General features: G+C 43.3%; 1 protein-coding gene across 1 annotated transcript in view; it reads left to right on the top strand.

Moving 5' to 3' along the window:
• The window catches only part of LOC124612534 (1-phosphatidylinositol 4,5-bisphosphate phosphodiesterase gamma-1), a 258,728-nt gene that overhangs the window by 653 nt on the left and 243,886 nt on the right, over positions 1-14,189 (top strand). The window lies entirely within an intron of this gene.

Here is a 14,189-nt window from a genome sequence, read left to right as displayed (position 1 = left end):
TAAAAAGGGTATGCACACACAGTTTTTCCCCTTCTATAGCAGTTCTCTAATGCAAACATAAAATACCAGACCAGCTAGCGCGCCGTATATAAGATTACAGATTCACTATATGTGTTACTGAACGCCGGTTGCAAAAATCACCTAGGTTGACAGTTATGATCAGCTGCTGAAGGAACTAGAAAACAGCAGCGTTTCTTTATTTTAAAAAATGAGATATTCCGAATACGAAATGGAGCACAATAGTGTATATGTCGAAAAATAGTACTGAAGCGACAGAATTGCACTCTGACGCTGCTAACAGAATGACAGGAAAATAAGCCCATTGTGCTCCTAACATTTTGCTGCTTGATGTAAATACCTTCTATGTACACTGTTGCTTGTTATATGGCAGCTGAAGTTCGCAGTCTTTAATCTAGATAATATTTGGTAGTTAGTATTTTCATTTGAATCTACAGAAATTCAAAATTTTTAGCTGTGTGTCAGCTCGCTGAACTTTTCAGTCGATAATTCATGGAAAGATTGTTGGTGGGTTTATAGACAGATTTTTGGCACTCATCAATGTCCGAAACAAGGAATGAAAATGGTGAATCTGAAGATATTTAATTTTTTCAAGTAACAAAACTGGAAAAATTTAGTAATGAAATAGTTAGTAGGGTTTATTGGAAGCACTAGCAGCCATAAGTTGTTGACAAAGATGTAGCATTTTCTCTGTGAGATCTCTCTTTTGGCAACTGAATACTCTTTCTGGTTAGGAGCCGTGCAGAGGTTGTGAAGAGATCAATCGCACTGGGGTGTCTGTTTGGTAGATCCTTCACCTGTGAAAATTTTGTTTGCCAGAGAAGTTTGAAGTAGACAGGTATTTTTATGTATGAAGAGGATGTTTGGAATTAACTGCATTTCTAAAGTCAGTAATGTTATTTCGTTACTTCTTATCTATACTTTTAGATGTCATTGGTATTCCTCTGTTCACCAATGGAATGTGAAGCGCCTGCAGTCAAAATGCATCTCCACCAGGACCCTTTCACTACCAAACTGATGTTTTTACTTTGTATTGTTGTGATTGTTAAGTGCACCGGTAATCATTCTGACATTTGATGAGAGATTAATCTGCAAAGAGCACAACTGAAATGAATGTGGCTGCATTGCCATGAGGAAGACAACACTACCAGAGATCTGCTGCTCTCATCCACCTAACTCACTTGACACTCAGTGCAACGACTGTTGGGACTGATTGTAACTGAGTAATATGAGTAACGTCTCCCATCAGCCACCACACTGAGAGTCGGCTTGTTTTGCTCAAGCTACACGAGTCATGTTGTGGAGTGGTTACTCTTGCTAAACCTGCTACTGGCAATGACAATTATTTCCTGTATCTTAAAATGACACTTTAAGCCATCTTTAATGCTGTTATGATTGAAACAGTAAGATTTGCTCAGTGCAGAATGTTTCTAAATGGCTTCTTTGTGGTGTTAAGTTGCCAATATAATCGAAACCCCTATCAACGCTATTCAGGAAGAGAGCAAGCAACCAATTTTCTGCATTTTGAGGGGCTATCAACTGCTATGATCACTAGGATTCAGAAAGAAATATAAAATCAAAACTGTCTTTCAAACACTGCAAAAGATAATAGACCTAATCGACATGATTTTGAGTATTTGACATGGCATCTGTGTAGTTTTTCATCGGTATTCTTGTAATCCTGCCACACATACTTGAGAGGCCACCCAACTTTAATGTCTGTCATATTCACGCTTCAGCTAAGGTAGTTGAAGAGTGATGTTTGTTTTGAACAGATGTCTTGCAAGAGTGTTTTTGGACTTATAATTTTACTTTTATAAAGTTTGTTTCTTTAATTCCAGTCTATAAAAACAAAAATTGTCAGACTATTGATTTTAATTCACAGTGAGTATCCTCAGTTCCATTTATAATATATCTTTGTACAATAAAGGCAAAGTGGTATTGTCAAGAGATATAAACAAAATTAGCTTAGCATTATGGAACAGAACTAATAATATAGTGTGAACTGGGCCGCAGTACTAGAGGAGCCAAAATGTGGACAGCGCTACTGCTCACAGCACACATTTAATTTTATAATAAAGGCCAACTCTTTAGCCTTGCAATGTTAGGCAATGTGTCAATTGTGTTTCTTCAGTTATCTTCTACATCCTGGTCATAAGCAAAGCATCATGTCAAAATAAGTTTCGGGTAGACAAATGAGGAACTGAATGAATGCTCATAACCGGTCATATGTAAGCTCACCAGATAAAATATTAGTCACCCCTTAAAAGAGCACATTTGTCAATTTGTGGTGCTGTAGATGTTATAAAACTAGTACTAGGTTGTCCAGTGACTTTCCACAGTTGACATAAGTCGTGGCAAGGGCAGTGGTGGTCACATGATTAGACAGTGTGACACTTCTGTTCAGTGAGCGAGGTGGCACAGTGTTTTGCACACTGGACTCACATTCGGGAGGATGACGGTTCAATCCCGCGTCTGGCTGTCCTGATTTAGGTTTTCCGCGATTTCCCTAAATCGCTCCAGGCAAGTGCCTGGATGGTTCCTTTGAAAGGGCATGGCCGACTTCCTTCCCCGTCCTTCCCTAATTCGATGAGACCGATAACCTCGCTGTTTGGTCTCTTCCCCCAAACAACCCAACCCAACACTTCAGTTCAGAATAATGTCTGTTACTACCTAACAGTACAAGCTCAGAAAATGAGTATGGAGAATGGCTTCATGGCAGCTGTGGTGGTGTGCTGTTGTAACTAAAGTTGTTGTGGATGAGGAGGAGAAATAGATGGTAAGGTGGTGGAAAAGGTGATGCACTGTGCAAATAAAGTTTTAAAGCCAAGTGAGCTGATGGTGTGCAAATTAAGCCAGAGAGACACAATGTGAAGTGAAACTGGAATGTTTAGCCCAAAAGGAAAGTAGCAAAGAGCACACAATAAAAATCTCATTGACATTATGGATAAATATGTTATTAGTCACCAATTTTGGCTATATAACCAATCATACAAGGAACTAACATTGTGAGAATGTGCAACTTATGTCACACAGAATTCTCAGAAAAAAATGTTCTGTATGTAGAATTTGTTTCTAAAAGGTGCCAAAATGAATGAGTTATCATGTATGAACAAGATAAAATAGTGTCAAAAAGAGAGTGTTAATTATGAGGGTGATTCCAAAAGTAAGGTCTCCAGTTCTTTAAAAAGTATAAAGAAACATTTATTTACAATAAACTGTACATAGTTTTCAATGTTGTTGCATCTTTAGTATGCCTGTGTCATACCAGCCCGCCACCATGCTATTGAAGAAACGTCAGACCTCATTTTTCTCCTCGTCATCAGTAAAGCACCTTCCAGCCAAATTTTCTTTCAACTTGGGAGAAAAGTGGTAGTCATTGGGCACTAAGTCTGGACTACGGGGTGGATGTGTGATGATATCCCATCCAAACTGTTGCAGAAGATCCACAGTTTCATGGGCAATTTGGGGGCAAACATTGTCGTGGGGGCGGTTGATGCTCTTGCTGAACGTTCCTCTTCTTTGGTTCTGAATAACCTGTCTGGCCATACCTGTTGGCATTTTTTACTGTCCCAAGAACCGTGAAGTCAACCAACAGTATGCCCCTTCGATCCTAAAACACAGTTGCTGGCAGACTGCTTTGTTTTGAATTTTTGTGACTTGGGAGAACCAGAATGCTGCCACTCACATGACTGTTGTTTGGTCTTGGGTGTGAAGTGGAAAGCCCAGGATCCATCGCCCTGACTATTGAATCCAAAAGATTGTCCTTGTCGTCTGCGTACCGTTGAAGAAATTGGTGGGAAGTTTCAACACACTGCTATTTGTGATCTTCTGTCAGAGTTCTTGGGACTCATCTTGCACACAGCTTCCAAAATTCAACACTTCAGTCAAAGGCTGGTGAATGGTGCTTCTAGAAACCTCAGGAACAATATTGCAGCGCTCATCGAGACAGACCTGCTGATCTTGAAGCACGATTTGTTCAACCTTTGGTATTGTCTCTTTGAGAATTGGTGATCTCTCTTTTCCTTCCTCGTCATGAATTTCAGTATGATCCCCTGCAAACACTCTACATCAGTTGTGGACATTTTTGACATTCATACATGACTCTCCATGCACTTCCATCAAGTGTCAATGAATGTCGATTGGTTAAATGCCTTTTGCACTCAAAAACCAAATAACTTTGCATCCGGTGGTAGTGACTAACGCGAGGTTCATTACAACTGGCTGCCAAGCCAAAACCGAAAGCTCCAGCAGAAATGCAGTGGTTTCTAAAAATTAGGAAATGAAGGATAATAATTAAAGTGCTGAACAGTTTATTTACACAAAATATGAATACATACATATTATACTGCCAGTAAATTGTGTTAATTATAGTGTCTGATGAGTCTTGTCATTCAAAAGTGCCAGCCTATTGTAGTGCTATGCGGGGCATTGGCATATAAATGTGTAGCATATAGTGCTCAACTTTTAAGAGTACCAGGCTGTATGCTATTACTTATATACTCATCTCCTTTCTTTGGAGTGCAAAGGAACTGGCCAAGTCTTCAGTTTACTTTGGCAGATAATGCAGGGAATGACATACCACTCGCACCTGTGTAACCTGCCATAAGGACTAATCCTAACGAGCACTAGAGATTGGTGTAATGTCTTGACAACGACAATAGGTTCCAAACTCGACAGGAATTGCTGCTGTCAGTGAATGCAGGTCTTTCTCAACCACATCCCATGTGAACATTGCTAACGCAACTTTGTGCGTTGGACATTTGGAGTCTAGTACCTTATAGCAGTGGTGTTAAGAAACAGCTGAAATCATTAAAACTGAACGAAGCTCCAGAGCCTGATGGAATCCTTATAAGATTCTGTACTGAATTTGTGGGAGAGTTAACTCCTTTTCTAACTATAATCGATCGTAGAGCCCTCGAACAGAAAACCATGCCCAGCAGATGGAAGAAAGCACAGTTTGCACCCCTCTACAAGAAGGGTAGTAGAAGTGATCCACAAAACTACTGCCCAATATCCTTGACTTTGACTTGTAGTAGAATCTTAACACACATTCTGGGCTTGAACAAATGAAGTATCTAGAACGGAATGACCTCCTGCATACCGATGAGTGCAGGTTCTGAAACATCATTCATGTGAAACCAAACTTGCTCTTTTCTCATGACATACTGAAAGTTTGGATCAAGGCAGTCAGGTAGATGCAGTATTTCTTGATTTCTGAAAATAATTTGACTCGGCGCTGTATCTAAGCCTATTGTTAAAGTTTGATCAAATGGAGTATCAAGTGAAATTTGTGACTGGGTTGAGGACATTTTGGTTGGGAGAATGCATCGTGTTATCTTGGATGGAGAGACATGGTCAAATGTAGAAGTAACTTCGAGTGTGCCTCAGGGAAGTGTGTTTTACGTTAATGACCTTGTGGGAAATATCAGTAGTAACCTCAGACTTTTCACAGATGATGCAGTTATCTGTAATGAAGTACTGTCTGAAAGGAGCTGCATAAATATTCAGTCAGATCTTGATAAGATTTCAAAATGATGCAAAGATTGGCAACTTGCTTTAAATGTTTAAAAATGTAAAATTGTGCACTTCACCAAACAAAAAAAGTACTTGGGTGTAATATGTTGTAGAGATACGAAATGGAATGATTACATAGGCAGTAGACTTCGGTTTATCAGTAAAATCCTGGAGAACTGCAATCAGTCTACAAAGGAGATTGAAGATAGGCATAAACTATCCCAAGAAAATCTAGTGACAAAGTTTCAAGAAGCAGCTTTAAATTATTACTCTGGTAATATACTGCAACCCCCTATGGATCCTTGACATAGGAATTGTGAGGACAAGATTAGAATAATAGAGTAGCATGCACAGAGGCATTCAGACAATCATTCTTCTCTTGCTCTGTAACTGAATTTAACGGGAAGAAATCCTAATAACTGGTACAATGTGATGTACCTTGTGCCATGCACTTCGTGGTAGTTTGCAGAATATGGATGTAGATGAAGATAGCAGCGCATAAAGCTGCAAGGCTTCAGTGTGCCAAACAACACAGAAACTGGTCAGTAGCTGATTGGAGGTGCGTTGAGTGTCCCTAAGAATTGTGAATTTGCCTCTTTCCAATTTCTGGATGGTATCAAATGTGCCAATGTCCCAGTGAGATATTCAACCCACATTACGTGGATGGTGTGGAGTCTGGGGGTGACTCTGCGATGTTTCAGGGTATTTTACATACACTTGGGATTGCTCATTCAAGTTGTCATAAACATGAACTAATGTTAACAGAATCTTCTGTCGGTTCTTGGTAGAACAATATTATAATAAATGAAAAGCACCAGTTTGCTTTTGTTCTACAATATTACAATTATTGTGTTAACCGGTTTTCGGCTTCAAGGCCTTGTAAGCTCAAAATCAGTTAACACAATAAATGTAATATTGTAGAACAGAAACAAACTGGTGCTTTTCATTTATTATGAGCCAATGTATTTATTCAAACATTCTCAGTGACTAAGTGGTGTTCTTTCCTCTTGATTCTTTATGATAAGTATACTGTGTTCATTCCTCACTTCCAAGGTGACAACGGGCTTGTTCACAGGCTCCATGCATACTTAACAGGTTTGCTGAACAATCTGGCACCCTGTTGTATCTTTACTGACCCACTGAATCACCCTGTTCTAAATGGTTCAAATGGCTCTGAGCACTATGGGACTTAACATCTGTGGTCATCAGTCCCCTAGAACTTAGAACTACTTAAACCTAACTAACCTAAGGACATCACACACATCCATGCCCGAGGCAGGATTCAAACCTGCGACCGTTGCAGTCGCGTGGTTCCGGACTGAGCGCCTTAACCGTGAGACCACCGTGGCCGGCACACCCTGTTCTAATCGCACAAAAAATGTCTGATAACATCAGACAAATTTGGTAGCCTTGCATAAAGTGTCATTGGTTAAGTATGGCATATGTAAAGAAACCTTTAGATAATCTTCTTTTCCAAATTGAGGCCATTATTGTAGACAGAGCTAGTCTTAAGTGGCATTCACATGGTGTCTGCTAGGGTGACTGATTTTTGTTGTCTGGTCTGCTTATTAATTTCTCAGGTAATCTTTCTGTTTGGAACAGACTTTCCAGTGTTTCCCACTCAAATACAAATTAAAAGCTGAAGACAAGTAGGTGAATTTCCTTTTCTGGGAAAATGACAGTTTATAAAACATTAAAACCTGCCTCATTTACTACAAAACTCACAACCACCCCCAAGAAAACTGTTCAAAAGGTTAGTGTAGTAACACAGAGGAAGGCAGCAGAATAAAGCTCAAAATCCTACTCGTGCAAAGATGCAGCAAATTTGGCATATGCTACTTTCCCAAAGCTTGCAAAGGAGGGAAAGAAAATGGAACAAAGTAAAGTCAATAGTGGTCACTCCAAAGACATCTTATCCTACCTTCAGCCATATCAGGAAGAGAAATGTACATGGAATAAGAATAGTAAATAAAATATATCGGGTTTGGGACTTTTGGGGTCACATAATCAGCAACCTAAAATGTGACACTACAGTGGTTGAATTGCACATCCTACAAAAAGAACTGCAATTATCCATTTTGTTCATTCTCCTGGTGTAAAATAAACCACTTATGACAATTAGAAAAAGGAAAATGAGCACCTAGGCAATATATGTCGTAATTCTCCCCCCTCTTCCCTCCCCAGGGGACTCGCCATTCTTAGACGAGTTTGTGCTTGTCTACCAAGGGGCTCCAGCCTCTGCAGCATCTTTTCCTTTGCATGCTTCATGTCTATCATCTTGCTATTCTTTTTCCCGTCCCTTGGGGAACATGTCTGGGATGTTTTTGGGAATGTGTTCTGCATTTTCTGTAGCCTGACATCAGAACAGTTTCTCCACTGTTTGTTTGTGCTTTCTGCACCTCAATTCCTTGTGGTTTTGTGTACTGAAGATGGTCAGTCCTTTGTGATGGTATCCGTTTATTATTCAGAAAGATGTTGATGTAATTGCTGGCCCTGTGAAATCCTGCTCTCACTTACACAATGGCGCTTTGCTTTTGGAGACTACGTGTGATTCTCAAGTGCAGCACTTCACTCCTCCACTGCAATCCTGTTCATGTCGAGGCCCATCGAATGCTGAATTCTTTTCTGGTGTTATTTACACTAGGCTGCTCGATGGTCTCACCGAGGCAGAAATCCAAACTTATCTCTCTGATCAGCATGTCATTGCAGTCCATTGGGTGATGAAAAAGATAGATGCATTCTTTTTCTCACATTTGATAGAGCAGTGCTTCCATCAGACATCAAAGCAGGCTATGAAGTTATCACATTCAGACCATACATTCTGAATCCGATGTGCTGCTACCAGTGTCATTGTTACAACCACACTCATATGTCATGTTGACTCTGGACCAAATGTGTAACTTGTGGTAGGGATGCTCTAGAGGGCTATTGCCTGCCTTCTTCTCCCCATTGCATCAATTGCAATGATGACCATGCAACCTCCTCCCAAGTATGTCCCATGTATCTCGATGAGTGGGCCACATGGGAGATCCAGGTGAAGGTAAAAGTGCCATACCCTGTCGCTCAGAAGTTATTAGCTAGTCGGAAGTCCTGCATTTTACCATATGGCACTTACAGTACTGTTTTTTCTACATCTCACTCCACGAAGGACATGGCCATGCGGACTTGTGACCTAAATTCAGTACAGCAGTTGCAAAATGGCCAGTGTAAAATGGCAGCTTTCCTGTGTCCTTCTCCTCCAGCTGTGCAACAAGCCACTAAATTTTTGCTCACACATCGAAATCACCTGCAGGCTGGAAAGAATGAAAGAAATACCCCTACAAAGACTTTTTACATCCTTCCAACCCGAATCATCACAAAGGCTTCAAGAAATCGAACAAAGGCAAACAGTCTCCTCTTCAGTGGTATCACCGCATGATATTCTCACTCGGCCGACCTCCCTGTCACTGGTGCACACCGCTACTGTGTTTCTGCCTGGACTCCACAGACCAACCGAGGGAGAATACTAATGCCTCTGTAGATCTCATGGAACAGGGTCCTCTGGCCTATGCATCCTGTAGCAGTGTCCTTGATGGCTGGCGCTCGGCAACCACATAGGTGACACGCATTCATTTTTTGCATCCTCCCCTTTCCTCATCATGACTCTCCTCCAATTTGTGGCCTTAGATACGAGGAGGAGGAATTACAGTTGCTCTTGGAATTGGACTGTATTCCCTCTTGTGGGGGAAGTCATGCTACTGATCTGGGAAGACATACTATTTTCCTGAGTATCCGTCTTCTAGTTGTTGCAGTTCAACTTTTCTTTCCTTACTTCATCATTTCTCTTTGTGCCATGTATATCCCTCTGTCATTTGATGTCACCAGGGCAAACCTCCTCTGGATTATTGGGCGGCTCCTTCATCCCTTCCTGCTGCTCTGTGTCTTTAATGTGTACCATCCCCTTTGGGGCACGCCCAGAATCTGTCTCCAACACCTTGGACCGCTATTTCAAACTCCACCCACCGTCATCCTGCCTTCATCCATCGGAAGTGAGCGGAGGGGTTTGGCCGATACCCTTCTCTCCTCAGAATCATGAGTGCTACAATACCACTTATATTATGAGGAAGTTAGATCATGCTCTCACTTCATTCCGACCCTCCATCCCAGGGCCAGACAATGTTCACATTCAGATGTTGCAGAACCTTTCTCTTATGGGCAAGGGCAGAGGGCATGCTTCCCAGTCGTTGGTGTGAAGCCACTGTCATACCCATACCTAAGCCTGGTAAGGACAAACGCCTTCCTTCTAGCTACTGGCCCATTTCTTGCACCACCTGTGTTTGCATAATGGTGGAATGTATCATTCATGCCTGGCTGGTATGGTGGCTAGAGTCTCGCAATTTACTAACTGCTGCACAATGTGGATTTCGAGTGCGCCGTTCTGCACTTGACCATCTCGTCTTTTGTCAACCACTGTCATGAATGGGTTTCTGCAGAAACACCTGGCTGTGGCCATGTTTTTTGATTTGGAGAAAGCCTATGACACTTGCAGGAGGACTAGTACCCTCCATACTCTGTACATGTGGTGCTTCTGAGGCCGCCTGCCCCATTTCTTTCACAAATTTTTAAGAGACAGAGTTTTCAAGGTGTGTGTGGATTCTGCCTTGTTGGTCACCGTATCCAGGAAAAGGGTATGCTCAGGGTTCCATCCTAAGCGTCATCCTCTTTGATATCACCATTGACCCTATTATGGCCTGTCTCCTGCCAGGCATCTCTGGCTCCATTTTCATTGACGATTTTGCCATCCAGTGCAGTTCTCCACAGAGTTATCTCCTTCAGTGACATCTTCAGCATTGACTCAATCATCTTTCCTCGTGGAGCATTGACAATGCCTTTCACTTTCCCACTGACAATACCATTTGTATGAATTTCTGGTGGCACAATTGCTTTCTTCCACCATCTTTACATCTTGGGTACGTTGCTCTTCCATTTGTTGAAACTATGGAATTCCTGGGGCACATACGCAGTAGGAAACTTTCTTGGCCCTCCCTTGTGTCTTACCTGGCCACCCACTGTACACGGTCCCTCAGTATCCTACATATCCTCGTCAGTACTTCCTGGGGAGCAGATCAGACTACCCTCCTCCATTTTTACCGGTCCCTTGTCCATTCGAAACTAGACTACGGGTGTTTCATTTATGCATCTGCACATCCGTCCATCTAACTCTGTCGCAATATAATCCACCATCCATTTGGCCACTGGCACCTTTTACTTGCTGAGAATCTTTGTAGAAGCTGCCAAACTACCACTGTCATGCGGATGTGATTTTCTCCTCAGCAGATATGCATGCTGTTTGTCTGCCCTGCCTGGCCATCCATCATGTGTCCCCTTCTTCGATGACTCCTTTGGCCACAAGTATGGGGCGCATCCCTCTTCTCTGTTACCTCCTGGAGTTTGCTTTTGGCTATTGCTCCAGCAGCTTAACTTCTTGCTACCTGCCTCTTTCCCAATGGGTGTGAACCTTTCACCACTTTGGCTTTGTGCAGCAGCCCATGTTCACCTTAGACTTCATTCGCTTCCTAAGGATTCTACTCCAGACAAGCTCTATCACAGTAAGTTTCTTGATCTTTGCAAGGAACTTTGTGAAAGTACCTTTGTGTACACTGAAGGCTCTCAGACTGACCGTGAAGTCGAGTGTGTTTTCGTCATTGGCACCGACATTTTACGGTATCGGAATCTGGAAAACTAGAATCATTATTTACAGCGGAGCTCTTCAGCCTGTATCAGGTCATGCAGTACATCCAGAAACACAGGCTTTTCCATTGTGTTATCTGCTCTGCTCACTCAGTGCCCTTCAGAGCCTCTGTTTACCATTCATCCCTTAGTGCAATGGGCCCATGGAAGCTTTCACTTACTCTCTCTTGATGGGGCCACTGTGATGTTTATGTGAGTCCCTGGTCATGTATGTCTGACAGGAAATGAGGCTGCTGCTGCTGCTGCTGCTGCTGCTGCCACCGCCAAGGGTGCAATCCTTGTACTTCAGCCTGCTAGTTCTCCCATTCCCTTCGATGATTCTGTGTTGCCGTCTGTAAGCAGCTGGTGTCACTTTGGTGTCACCACTGCTTTTCCCTTCATAGGAACAAGTTACAGGGAATTAAACCTCTCCCAATAGCTTGGCTGACCACCTCTCGGCCCTCTCACCGCAAGATTATTTATGCTAGGTTACATATTGGGCACTGTCATTTTAGCCATTGCCATTTGTTAATGGTGACCCCCCCACCACGTTTTACTCATTGTCATCAAGCTATGACAGTTCACCATTTTGTAACAGAAAGCCCTTTTTTTTAACCATTTATGTTGTAATTTGTTTGCTGTCTGACTTATCGACTGTTTTAGCATACGAAGCACAGGCTGTTGACCACGTTTTGCTTTCTATCTGTCGTAGCTATATGGCAAAATACATTTAATCTTTAATTGAAGACCTCTGTTGTCCTTATGGTGTATTTTATTGCCTTTTCTCCAAGAGAAAGTCTCTTTTTATAGCTGTCTTTCCTTCTATCGGTTGGGCTTAAAGTGTTGTCGCTTTTAACTCTTTTTGGTCATCGTGTTCTACAGAGGCGCATATGACCTTAATTGTTTCTGTAGTATATGAATGGTTTCAAGTACCACATGAAAGAATTGATGTCTGTAGGGGTAAGTGTCGGATTACAAATTTGCAGGTCTATAACTTATTGCTCTTTCATCTCTGTCAGTGATTTGTTAATGTGAAAGATGCCATGTTGCACTGTGCTTCGAAGTCCATCTTAAACTGCAGATCCCCATGAAACTGGCTGGAGAAGTAAGTTCAAAGATCTGAGAAAGGCAAAGATGCCACTAGCACCATGTGAGCACCCCCCCCCCTCCCCCCCTCCCTCCCCCCCCTCCACACACACACACACACACACACACACACACACACACACACACACACACACACACACAGAAAGCCAGCTGGGCTGCTTTCACAAGCACCTTCAACAGTTTTACTCCTTCTTCTGTTGTCTGGGGTAGCCTGCGCCGGCTATCTGGCACTAAGATCCACTCGCCAGTTTCTGGCTTGATGGTCGCGAATGACGTCCTTGTGGCCCCGGAGGATGTCTCCAATGCCTTCGGCCGCTTTTTCGCAGAGGTTTCGAGCTCCGCTCATTACCATCCTGCCTTCCTCCCCCGCAAACAGGCAGAGGAGGCTAGGCCACCTAACTTCCGCTCCTCGAATCGTGAAAGTTATAATGCCCCATTCACCATGCGGGAACTCGAAAACGCACTTGCCCGGTCACGGTCCTCCGCTCCAGGGCCTGATTCTATTCATATTCAGATGCTGAAGAACCTTTCTCCTGCGGGTAAAGGTTTTCTTCTTTGTACTTACAATCGCATCTGGACTGAGGGACATGTTCCCGCACGCTGGCGCGAGTCTATTGTTGTCCCGATTCCTAAACCGGGGAAGGACAAGCACTTGCCTTCCAGTTATCGACCCATCTCACTTACCAGCTGTGTCTGTAAAGTGATGGAGCGAATGGTTAACTCTCGTTTGGTTTGGCTGCTCGAGTCTCGACGCCTACTTACCAATGTACAATGTGGATTTCGTAGGCGCCGCTCTGCTGTTGACCATCTGGTTACCTTGTCGACCTTCATTATGAATAACTTCTTGCGGAAGTGCCCGACCGCGGCTGTGTTCTTTGATTTGGAGAAGGCTTACGACACCTGTTGGATGGCGGGCATTCTCCGCACCATGCATACATGGGGTCTTCGCGGTCGCCTCCCTCTTTTTATTCGTTCCTTTTTAATGGATCGACAGTTCAGGGTACGTGTGGGTTCTGTCCTGTCAGACACCTTTCACCAGGAGAATGGGATGCCACAGGGCTCAGTTTTGAGCGTCGCTCTCTTGGCCATAGCGATCAATCCAATAATGGATTGCCTCCCAGCTGATGGACAATTTCGTGGACAATTTTACCATCTATTGCAGCGCGCAGCGTACACGTGTCCTGGAGCGCTGTCTTCAGCGTTCTCTTGACTGTCTTTACTCCTGGAGTGTCGCCAATGGCTTCCGTTTTTCTGCCGAGAAGACGGTCTGTATTAACTTCTGGCGCTACAAAGAGTTTCTCCCACCGTCCTTACGACTCGGTCCCGTTGCTCTCCCATTCGTGGAGACAACAAAATTTTTAGGTCTTACATTTGACAGGAAACTTAGCTGGTCTCCACATGTGTCATATTTGGCTGCCCGTTGTACCCGTTCTTTAAATGTCCTCCGTGTTCTCAGTGGTATGTCGTGGGGAGCAGATCGAACCATCCTACTTCGTCTATATCGGTCGATCGTCCGCTCCAAGCTGGATTATGGGAGCTTGGTATACTCCTCTGCACGGCCATCCATCTTACGCCGCCTCAACTCCATACAACATCGGGGTTTACGACTTGCGATCGGAGCGTTTTATACTAGTCCCGTAGAGAGTCTTCATGCTGACGCTGGCGAATTGCCACTCACCTACCGGCGCGATATACTGCTTTGTCGGTATGCCTGTCGGCTACTGTCAATGCCCGACCACCCGTCTTATCGTTCCTTTTTTGACGACTCTCTCGACTGTCAATACGGGTTGTATGTCTCTGCCCTGCTACCCCCTGGAGTTCGCTTTCGTCGCCTCCTT

The sequence above is a fragment of the Schistocerca americana genome, chromosome 4 (genome assembly GCF_021461395.2).
Source record: "Schistocerca americana isolate TAMUIC-IGC-003095 chromosome 4, iqSchAmer2.1, whole genome shotgun sequence".
In the NCBI taxonomy this organism is placed as follows: Eukaryota; Metazoa; Arthropoda; class Insecta; order Orthoptera; family Acrididae; genus Schistocerca; species Schistocerca americana.
Note: the sequence above shows the minus strand (reverse complement) of the source record. Positions and strands in the feature narration are given on the sequence as shown.